This window comes from Electrophorus electricus, chromosome 20 (assembly GCF_013358815.1).
Source record: "Electrophorus electricus isolate fEleEle1 chromosome 20, fEleEle1.pri, whole genome shotgun sequence".
Lineage (NCBI taxonomy): Eukaryota > Metazoa > Chordata > Actinopteri > Gymnotiformes > Gymnotidae > Electrophorus > Electrophorus electricus.
In genome coordinates, this window is record NC_049554.1 from 15563429 (window position 1) to 15573343 (window position 9915).

A 9915-nucleotide genomic window follows, 5' to 3' on the forward strand; every position below is an offset into this window, starting at 1 on the left:
ACTCACCCCTGTACTATAAAATACATGCATACACTCAGAGGTAAATGTGCACTTGGTAAGTACTCCTGTTTCAACTCTCCAATAACCAAATAGCGCAATTATAGCATAAGGCCTCGGAATTTGCTACTCGGTCACGTACCTGCTCACGGTAGAGTGAGGATGTCAGATGTCTAGTGAACAAGCGTACACGTTTTACAGATACAGAAGTGTGATCATAGACCACATTACACCTGTCCGTGAACCTTCTTCACTGAATAGTCCTTTACCAACATCATTAGTGAACTGTTGATCTGTTGTTTCTCCTGTCCAGACTAACAAGGGAAGTAACAATGTAACAGCTACAGTTTATTCTGAGGTTTGTGTTTGTCTTTGATTTAGATAATATCTTAATCTCTCAGGGCTTCCCAGCTACTCCATTCACCCTAAAAATACTGAGTTGGTACTAAATTGTTATTACCTGAGTCCTCAACAAACAATTTCCAAATGAATGTAGGGATCTTTTAACAAAAGAGAGATTTTTTGCTAATTTTTTTTTTTTTTTTTTTTTTGCTTGGGTACATCCAGTTCTCACTGCTTTGAGAAGATATCCTTTAATGCAGTCACTAATGGTCTTTGTAACCCACCTGCTGTTTTCTCCAGCTGTTGAAATGATTAAGATGATTGAGATTATCTGTAGCAAGCAAAGCTTCACATGTCTTAGAGTCCTTAACAAATAAAGTTTTAAAATGAGAAATGAGATTTTGCATGTGCTATGTTTCAACTCAAATACGAAACATGGATTTGTTTCCATGACTCATCTCATTCTTCCAAGAAAAAAAAATGTCCACACCTAATCTGAGCTGTAGCTTCTATTATTTTGCACTGAGCCATGAAGAATCAGAAGAATAGGAATCCCAGTGATGTCTCACCATTAATGTGCTTTTGTTTATTTCTGTCACACACATCCTGTGTGTGTACTCCCTCTAACTAATCTGTAGGTTTAATCTGAAACACCTCTCTCCATCTCAAATAGATGCACTGCCATATGAAAATAGCCCAATTAGAGAGGATTACAGCAGAGTGCCAGGTTATGTTCAAACAGCAGAGTGATGGAGAAATTTAGGAATTTATATATTTCATTTATGGCATTTAGCTGACTCTTTTATCCAAAGCAACTTATAACTATGACTGAGTACAACTTGAACAATTGAGGGTTAAGGGTCTTGCTCAGGGGCCCAACAGTGGTAACCTGGTAGTGGTGGGTCTTAAACCAGCAACTTTCCGATTACAAGTCCAGTACCTTCACTACTGAGACACCACTGCCGAGCAGTCCTATTAACAATGTGAACACATTACTTGGTTGTGTAGACAGCTAACATTTATAAACATGTGGGTATTATTTTAACAACATTAATTTTACAGTGGTACTTCCCTAATCACTCAACATTTTCAATAGGTTATGCTTTAAATGAATGCTTTTGTGATGAATAATAAATCCATTTGATTTGTATAATTACCAGGCAAGGAGCCAGTGCAGACTGAGTAAAGACACTGTTAATAGTGTATTCTAAAAACATAAAGATTTGCAGTTTGCAGTTTGCAGAGCTGCACTTTCAGTGCCTTATAGGGATGTGTTGGGGTTTGATTTGACTTATTAGTCAGACTTATTTTAATACTAAAAATATACATTTGAAACCTTTAGGAACTATTATCAACATATACCAATAGTTTCTCTTTGATTTAATAAGTTTGGTGACATTATTTGGAAGAGTTCATCATGCTATGATTATCTCTGTGGGTGTTTTTGCTTAAACATGTAATCTGTACGTGGGTGTATTTTTTGTTGTCTGCTTTGTCAGCTCCAAATACAAAAATGAGTTTGCTGCTTTTTCTCTCACCCTAATCCCCAACCCCTACCCCCTAATCCCTAAACCCTACCCCCTAATCCCTAACCCCTAACCATACTCCCTAACCCCTACCCCCTAATCCCTAACCCCTACCCCCTACCCCTAATCCCTACCCCCTAATCCCCAACCCCTACCCCCTAATCCCTACCCCCTAACCATACTGCCTAACCCCTACCCCCTAATCCCCAACCCCTACCCCCTAATCCCTACCCCCTACCCCCTAATCCCCAACCCCTACCCCCTAATCCCTAACCCTTAACCCCTAACCATACTCCCTAACCATACTCTCTATCCCTCTCTCAACCTAGTGTTTAGTACAGGGGTCAGAGGAGTGGTGCAATTGCCTGTTAAACTTTAACTGGCCACTGGACGCACCACAGCCTTATCAGATCCCAGACACCCCACACATTCTGCTTCCACAGACAGGAGGGAGAGAGAGAGGAAAGAAAATGTGAGAGAGGTATGGGATGAAACATGGTGAACACAGCAGGATACCAACAACACAGTCTGAATGGAAGTGTACATTCACGTCTGTACACTAGACTCTAACATCAGGGCTGTCAGCCTGGTCTGCCCAGCCACAGGTTAAGTGTAATCTTGATACAATGAAAAAAAGTGAATTTTACTTGCTGGTAAAATTTGCCCTCAACATGATATAGTGTTAAATTACCTTTATTTATAAAAATCTGACATGTGTATATATATTTATGGTCTTGCTTTTCTCCAGTGCAGGGACAGAAGACACCTGAGATGAGGTGTCTCTCCACGGAGTACCTACGGCCCTGGCCTGGGGAGCCTTTCTGGATCAGCATGGTCCAGCTCTCCAGGAGAAGGCAGGACCTGCACAGCCTGCACACAGACCCGCATCCCCACAGAACAACAGACTCGGTTACCACATTTTACAAGGACATGGTAGCCAGTTACCAAAGGTCAAAGTGTGAATGATAAGCAAATTTGTTCTTGTTTGTAAGCTGTGGCAACTCAAAGTCCAATACAGTAAAAGTTAAGCATGGTTTATGCAAGCTTTGCAATAAGCATTTTTGTTAAAGGCATACCCAGACCCTGACAGAGCAGGTTAATAATTACATATACATGAAGAAACGACATACACAATTGTCACGCAAGATGTTGTATACAACCATAGCTAATTGTCATGGTTTTAATTCCAGGTATATTTTAAAGTGTATGGTTTTTAGTCAGTACATTTGACCACTAGTTAACAAGGCACTGCTAATGCAACACAAGAAGGGGAAGGTGTTTTGATGTGTTCATTGTGTTTGGATTTTGTTTTCACTTTATGGAGGAAACTAACTACTACACTATAATAATTACTACTCTGTAATAATAACTACACTATTACTAGTGTATTAGTATTTTATAACAAAATAATCACAATGGCTATTAGACTCAACTAAGAAATTGACGTCAGCCCCATAGTTTGATCTGTAAGCTTCCTCTATGAATAAATGCCCTTGTGGCTTCTTTTCACTGCACAGTTTATATTGCAGTGCTACACTTGGGATGCTTTAAAGGATAATAATAATAAAGTAATATACAAAAAGAATAACATCTGAGTGAAATTCTATTCATGTAAGAGAATTAGCACTGGTTAATTGCTCCAGGAATGTTGAGAGAGAGGTGGTGTCACCTGAGGGTGGTGGTGTCACGCCCCCCGCTCTCAAGATTAGTCTGACCCTACATTCCTAAGATGGAACCAGTCTCTCTACTGCATCTTTACCTGGGGAGTGGGGGCGGAGCTTTCAGGAGTACCGTGATGTTTTCAGTGACATTAAGGTAGACCTGCCAGTTTGTTTAGCTAATATGTATTGTCTTTCAAACATTAAATAACAACAAACTTTTAGCACACATAAAAATGGAAGACTGTTAATAAGTGTCATCTTTGTGTTTATTAGAGCAAGTTCCTGTTTGAGATGAAGGGATACAGTTCAGATGTTTGATCTGAGTTCGTGGCCTGTCTAGGGTAAAGGCAGCAGCCATGTTCCGCAACTCTGTCACCTCCTCACTGCCGAAGATGACAGGGCTTTTTCTTCCACACGCCAACCCCCTGGGCCGGGACAGGAGCAGCCAGAGCAGCTGATATTGTTGATATTGTTAGCCGCAACTGATGGAAAGCACAGCTGTCATGGTGTATCCCGCAGGCATGCAAGACTCGGAGCATGAGAACATGCCTCACCTTGCTCTCATTCTTGACTGCAGCAGGTCGCCTCGTTACGCCACGTCAGCTTCATGTAACCGAGCCAAGGGAAACCGCAGTCCTCTACTGGGGAGAAGCTTGCGTGAGCTGAATAGCAAAGGTTCTGCCCCACGTAACACCAGCTATTTGCTGTAATTATGCCAATGCCCTGAGCAAGTCATATCAGGTCAGATTATACAACCATCCATTCAGAATGTTTGCTCTTGTTGCAGGTTTGTATAATATGTGCTGGATCGAGCTGCCTCCAGGCTCAGAATACATGTAGAATATTAGCAATGATAACACATGACTATATAACCCCAATGCTAACTATATACAACATTAGGAATGTAAGTACCAGAGACTGGAAGAGGGAACAGGGAGAATGTGGAAGGTTAACAACAAGGTTGTTCCAGTGGTGACGGGGACACTTGGGGCTGTGACCCCTAAAATGGAGGAGTGGCTACAACAGACCCCAGAAATGACATTATCATCCTAATCCCAGAAGAGCCAAATCCTAGAAACAGTGAAAACACTGCATCATACACACACACACACACACACACACACACACACACACACACACACACACACACACACACACACACACACACACACACACACACACACACACACACACACACACACCCTCAATCTCCCAGAAGGCATGACTGTGATGAAAAAAATATACCCAAAGAAGGGTTGGACCAAAACAGGTGTTCTTATATATATATATTGGAAAGTGAATATATTAAACTCTTGTTTTAAACACAATTCAGTTCAGTCAGCATGCCAATCTTAACTTCACTTACCACTTCACAAAATTAACCAAAACATCAAGGAGAAATGTCTTGCCAATGTGTGTTCAGTAAGTGTCAAGAGATTTTTAGTGAAAATCTTTTGATTTTCACCACATATGAGAATCAGATATGGCAACAGTTATGGATAAATATTGCAGAACTTTGATGAAGCAAAACATCTATTCATCTGTTTATTTGTGCTGACCTGACATGTTGGCACTATCTAGCAGCACTGGAGGTAACAAATATCTTCACGCAGATGTAAATACGTTGTAGCTGCTAGATATTAAAATACTAAACAATCTCTAAATAAAAACATTTACATTTATGGCATTTGACAGACGCTCTTATCCAGGGTGACCTACAAATGTGCTTTGTCATTTCCTCATAGAATACATCGTAGTACAGTACAGTAGGTTAAAGTCCAAGATACCAATGAACTAGAATATTGTTGAAATACAGGGAGTACCTAGAATATCTAGAAGTGCAAAACACATATAGCAGACAACAGTGCAATAAACAATACACCAAGTTATAGTTTTATATACGTATAAGTGCACTAGAGTTCCTAATTTCACAAAGTGACTTTAATTCTAGTCTGTTACAATTAAAGGTTATAAAACCATGAAAAATGTTCCTATATTATGAAGTGTTTAAACAATAACAGCATAAGAACACAGTGTTCCATTAACTAAAAGCACATCCTAAAATAGAATCATTGTGAAATATAGTGAAATAACAAATGGGGAATTAACACAAATAAGATAAGATCTTGTCATGTATTACGTGTCTCACTGATAGTTCATCTGCCCACAGGAAACAACACCTCATTAGTTTGGAAATGAACGGCCACCACAAAGAGCAAGTATCCTGCGTAATTTAAGCATGTATTTCAAAATTGTACAAAGGATGTGATGACAAGTACTCGTGGTGGCTATTTTCTTAAGATAATAAACACTTTAACATGCTGGTCCCTGTGTGTGAGGCTATCTGTGCTTTGTGAAAAATACAAATCTAAATAAGTAAAAAGAGCAACACCTTTGTCACTCTGTACCTCCCAGAGCTCAAAACAAGACTCACTTTTACAAGCAACCCATCTGTTTGTGAGCTGTTTTAACAGTTGTTGAGTTTTTACAGTTCAAACTGTACCTGCTAAGTACTTGTTTTAAATGAATGCAAGCCATGTTGAGAGGCTACTTACTGAGATGACTATTAAGCCAAATGAACTCCAGTACGATGTATGATCTGGTAAAATGAACCCTAGTATAATGTACAATGTGTAATGTATAATGTGTAATGTATAATGTTCTTACCAATCTGATGATTTTGTGTCATGAGTCCAACGACATGAAATGTGCAGCCTTTGGCAGAGAACTGATGCTTACACACATCACACATCAGTATTTTCTCAGTATTTTTGTATTCATAAAGGTGGCCAAACACTGTGAACTTTAAAACTCTGACCTTTTTTTTCCTTTCCAAAACTTTCCAGCAAATGTCATGCTTAAATGAAGATGTGATCCATCAATATTTATATCCTAATTTTACCAAAGGCAAAGATTCCAAACTCAGCCAGTAAATAGACAGAGGTTATATATAACTCTTATTTCACTGTGGTTCAGAGAGATTATTCGATTCCTCAAGACAATCATCTATGCAAGACTTTCTCTATATCCCAACCTTTTTATTAACCAATCACTGAGTCTGATCAGAAAACCTTGTTATGCTCAACATTATAAAATGGAATCAAACTGTTTGGCCATGTTTCCCAAAGTCATCGCAGTATTAAAATAATTTAAAATCAGAGATACTTGCACTACCATTTATTGATGATCTTTGTTTTAATGCTTTTGTAAACAGGGTCAGACCTGGTGCATCATCTACCATGTTCCTTGGTGACCTATATAGAAAAGCAAGTGTAATACACACAACACACATTAATACATACCAATGCACACATGTCCTATTGTTTTAATATACAAATATCAAGCAGCAAATTAATTTATTCTTACATCTTACAGAAGCTGCAGTAAATTATCCATTATGGGTCCGTTGCAGTTGTGAAGTAAATTTTTGTCTCATATCTGGTGTCAGATGTGGATTATTTACCAAACAACAGTAGCACAGCAGAGAATATTATTTGCTAAGAAACTTCAATTATTTCATTTTGTAACCTAACACCAAACCATGGCATGTTATCCATAAAATATTAAGTGGTATATCAGATTCAGCTAGAGACACGATATTGGAGTTCCTTCTACCAGCATGTCGAAGCATCTTACACCCAGAAGGGATAACTGGATGAAAACAAAATCTTTGGCTTCAAAGGCAGAGTGACAGAATTCATAGTATATTCATAATGTCGCACATATTAATGTTATTAGGTTAATAACAATGAAAGTCCTTTACAACACACACACACACACACACACACACACACACACACACACACACACACGTGTGATAATCGCACACATGTACGTTTCTGAGGTAATGGTGGAGTTACTGTAAAAGAGAATGATGTCTTTCCCCAACAGGAATCCATTAAAATAGTCAATAGGATATATTCTATGAGTAAATGACAAAGCACTTTTGTAAGTCGCTCTGGATAAGAGCGTCTGATAAATGTCGTAAATGTAAATGTAAAATAATTAGCATAACTAGCTAATGTTTACAAAATTCAATTATGCTATAAAGAAGTGTGGCTATCTTTATGAAATAAAAATATAAAACTACACTGCATTTAATTTTTCAACAAGATTCATATTCACAAAACCAATTCAGCATCCTGCAGATGAGAGAATAAGGTAAGTAGATCTGGCTTTTATGCTTCTGTTAGTGCAGTGTCAGCAGGAATCAGACTGGGAATCACTCTGCAACCATTTATGAACGTTCATGTGTTCTGTATATTATTAATTATTAGCAGGCCTACACAAACATGCAACTTCATAATATACCATTCACATGCTATATAAAGGCCTTGTGTGGGGTCCTTGAAATAGCATGCCAAGCTGTTTCCCCCCAGCACGATTCGCACCCACACACAGCATGCTCCAAACCATCAGCTCAGTCCTTTTTCTCAGTTCTCTCCATTTATGGCCCACAGTTGTGAATTCATGTTCCCACGCCTGTCCATGGGCACCAGCAAATGTCTCGGGACAGGATTGTTTCCACATCTGAAAATAGATGCCCGTGTCACATGAAGACACAGAAGTGCAAATGCAAGTCAGATACGCTGCAGCATTTGCACCACCCTGATGCGCCGTCTCTGTGTTCATCATCAATACTGAATGCAGACAGGAGGTGGTTCATCACCGATACTGAACACAGACAGGAGGTGGTTCTTTATTCTATGGAGCAACCAAAGGGTCAGGGAAAGGTCTGTGAGCTTTGGTGTGTCTATTTAAATCTGTGCAAGGTTTGTGGTTTCTTTTGTGTATTTGTTTGTGTCTGTAGATTGTGGAGGGTTTGTTTGTGTCTGTACAGGGGGTGAGGGTTTGTTTGTGTCTATAGAGGGTGGATGATTTGTTAGTGTCTGTAGGGGGTGGAGGGTTTGTTAGTGTCTGTAAAGTGTGGAGGGTTACAACACCTTGGCAGTTGGTCAGGCCTTCTGAAAACAGCACAAAAATGACCAATTTACACATGAACCCATGAACACGTGGACCGACTCAGGCTGTGCTTGCTGCTGTCTTCCCAGAGCAGAGCACTGCCACCACATCACTCAAAGCACTGAAGGAGACACTGGAGGACTATTTATAGCTAGTCACTTCTCCAGCACCGCACAGGCTAACCCTCTTCTCACAATAACCCTCCAAGCTGAGTTTCTGGCCGCCACAGGGACGCACATTCAGGAGGGTTAGTGTCTCTGCAAAGGTTGCTCTGGTCAAGTGGTATATGAACTCACAAAGTGTCCTGCTTCATGGAGGCATCCTGTCTGATTGTTCTATTGAAGGTCTAAATAAAATAATGATATCTAATTAAAGAAATGACATGGTTCCTGAATAGATCAAAAGCTAATTACATTTTCGGTATTTTCAGTATTGTGCTGTTTTCTCATTTCCAGTTATAATGCTAATGGTAGGTACAAACTTGGGCTCAGAACTCATAAACTACTCGAATACATATTGACATTCATAACCATGAAGTGTAGTGTAAAACCCAGTATCTGACTTCAGGCACAAACGGAGACGGGTGCATTACAACGACATTCTTCGTTGGTCTTCACGAGAGATCTGCTGCAGTCCTGCAGACAGGAAAGAACATCTCTGAGCATCTCATCATGCTGTGTACATCAAAGCAACGTACAATGGCTTTTACTTCACGACTGATTTCTTGAGTACATAAAGAAACAAAGATTCAAAATGAAAGCTTTAAATGAACCTAAACAAACAGGCTGGGAGGGGCTGCCTGATCACATGCACATGTCAGCTTAGTTTTAAAAGATCATCTTAGATTTAAAAAGTTTTTGGTCAACATTAGCAAGTGGTCAGATATGATGATGCGTTATGTCGTCCTGTTCACTCTTGCTGTTCCTCACCAGTGGTAACCACTGGACAGGCTCCTCCTCCCTCTGCTTCAGCCCCCACATGGTAATCCAGAGTTCTGGCCAGGCTCCAGTTTACTGTGTGGGATCTGCTCTGCTTTAGCCCACTGAAGAAACGGTGATTTCAGTTAAAATACAGCCTGGTGTGGTTCTGTACCCACATTCTCTCAGCTGAGATCCTGAATAAAGGGCAGGAACTGGTGAAATTATGTTTATTATTAAAGAATATTCCTCCAAATTTTCTGATTGCTTTAATTAAAAGGATGTCCTTCACATTGTACTCTGTAATCTGTAAATATTGCTTATCAGGGAATAAGGGGCTCTCACAGAGGCTTAGGTTTGAATCATAGTAGTGTCATGTGTTGTGGGTATGAGGGTACCCAGCGAGGTCCCTATACTCCTAGCTTCCATGCTCCACACCAGCTGCTGGGCATCTGCAATCGCGTGCTGGAAGTGTTTGCCATTCGCGTGCTGGGGAAGCCCTGGTGTGTA

General features: G+C 39.9%; 1 long non-coding RNA gene across 1 annotated transcript; it reads left to right on the forward strand.

The window, feature by feature from the left end:
* Positions 1–2314: 2314 nt before the first annotated feature.
* On the forward strand, positions 2315–3122 carry LOC113582017. The gene is made up of 2 exons (XR_003411115.2): positions 2315–2346; positions 2614–3122. It is a non-coding gene; the product is annotated as an uncharacterized LOC113582017 (long non-coding RNA).
* Positions 3123–9915: the final 6793 nt, after the last annotated feature.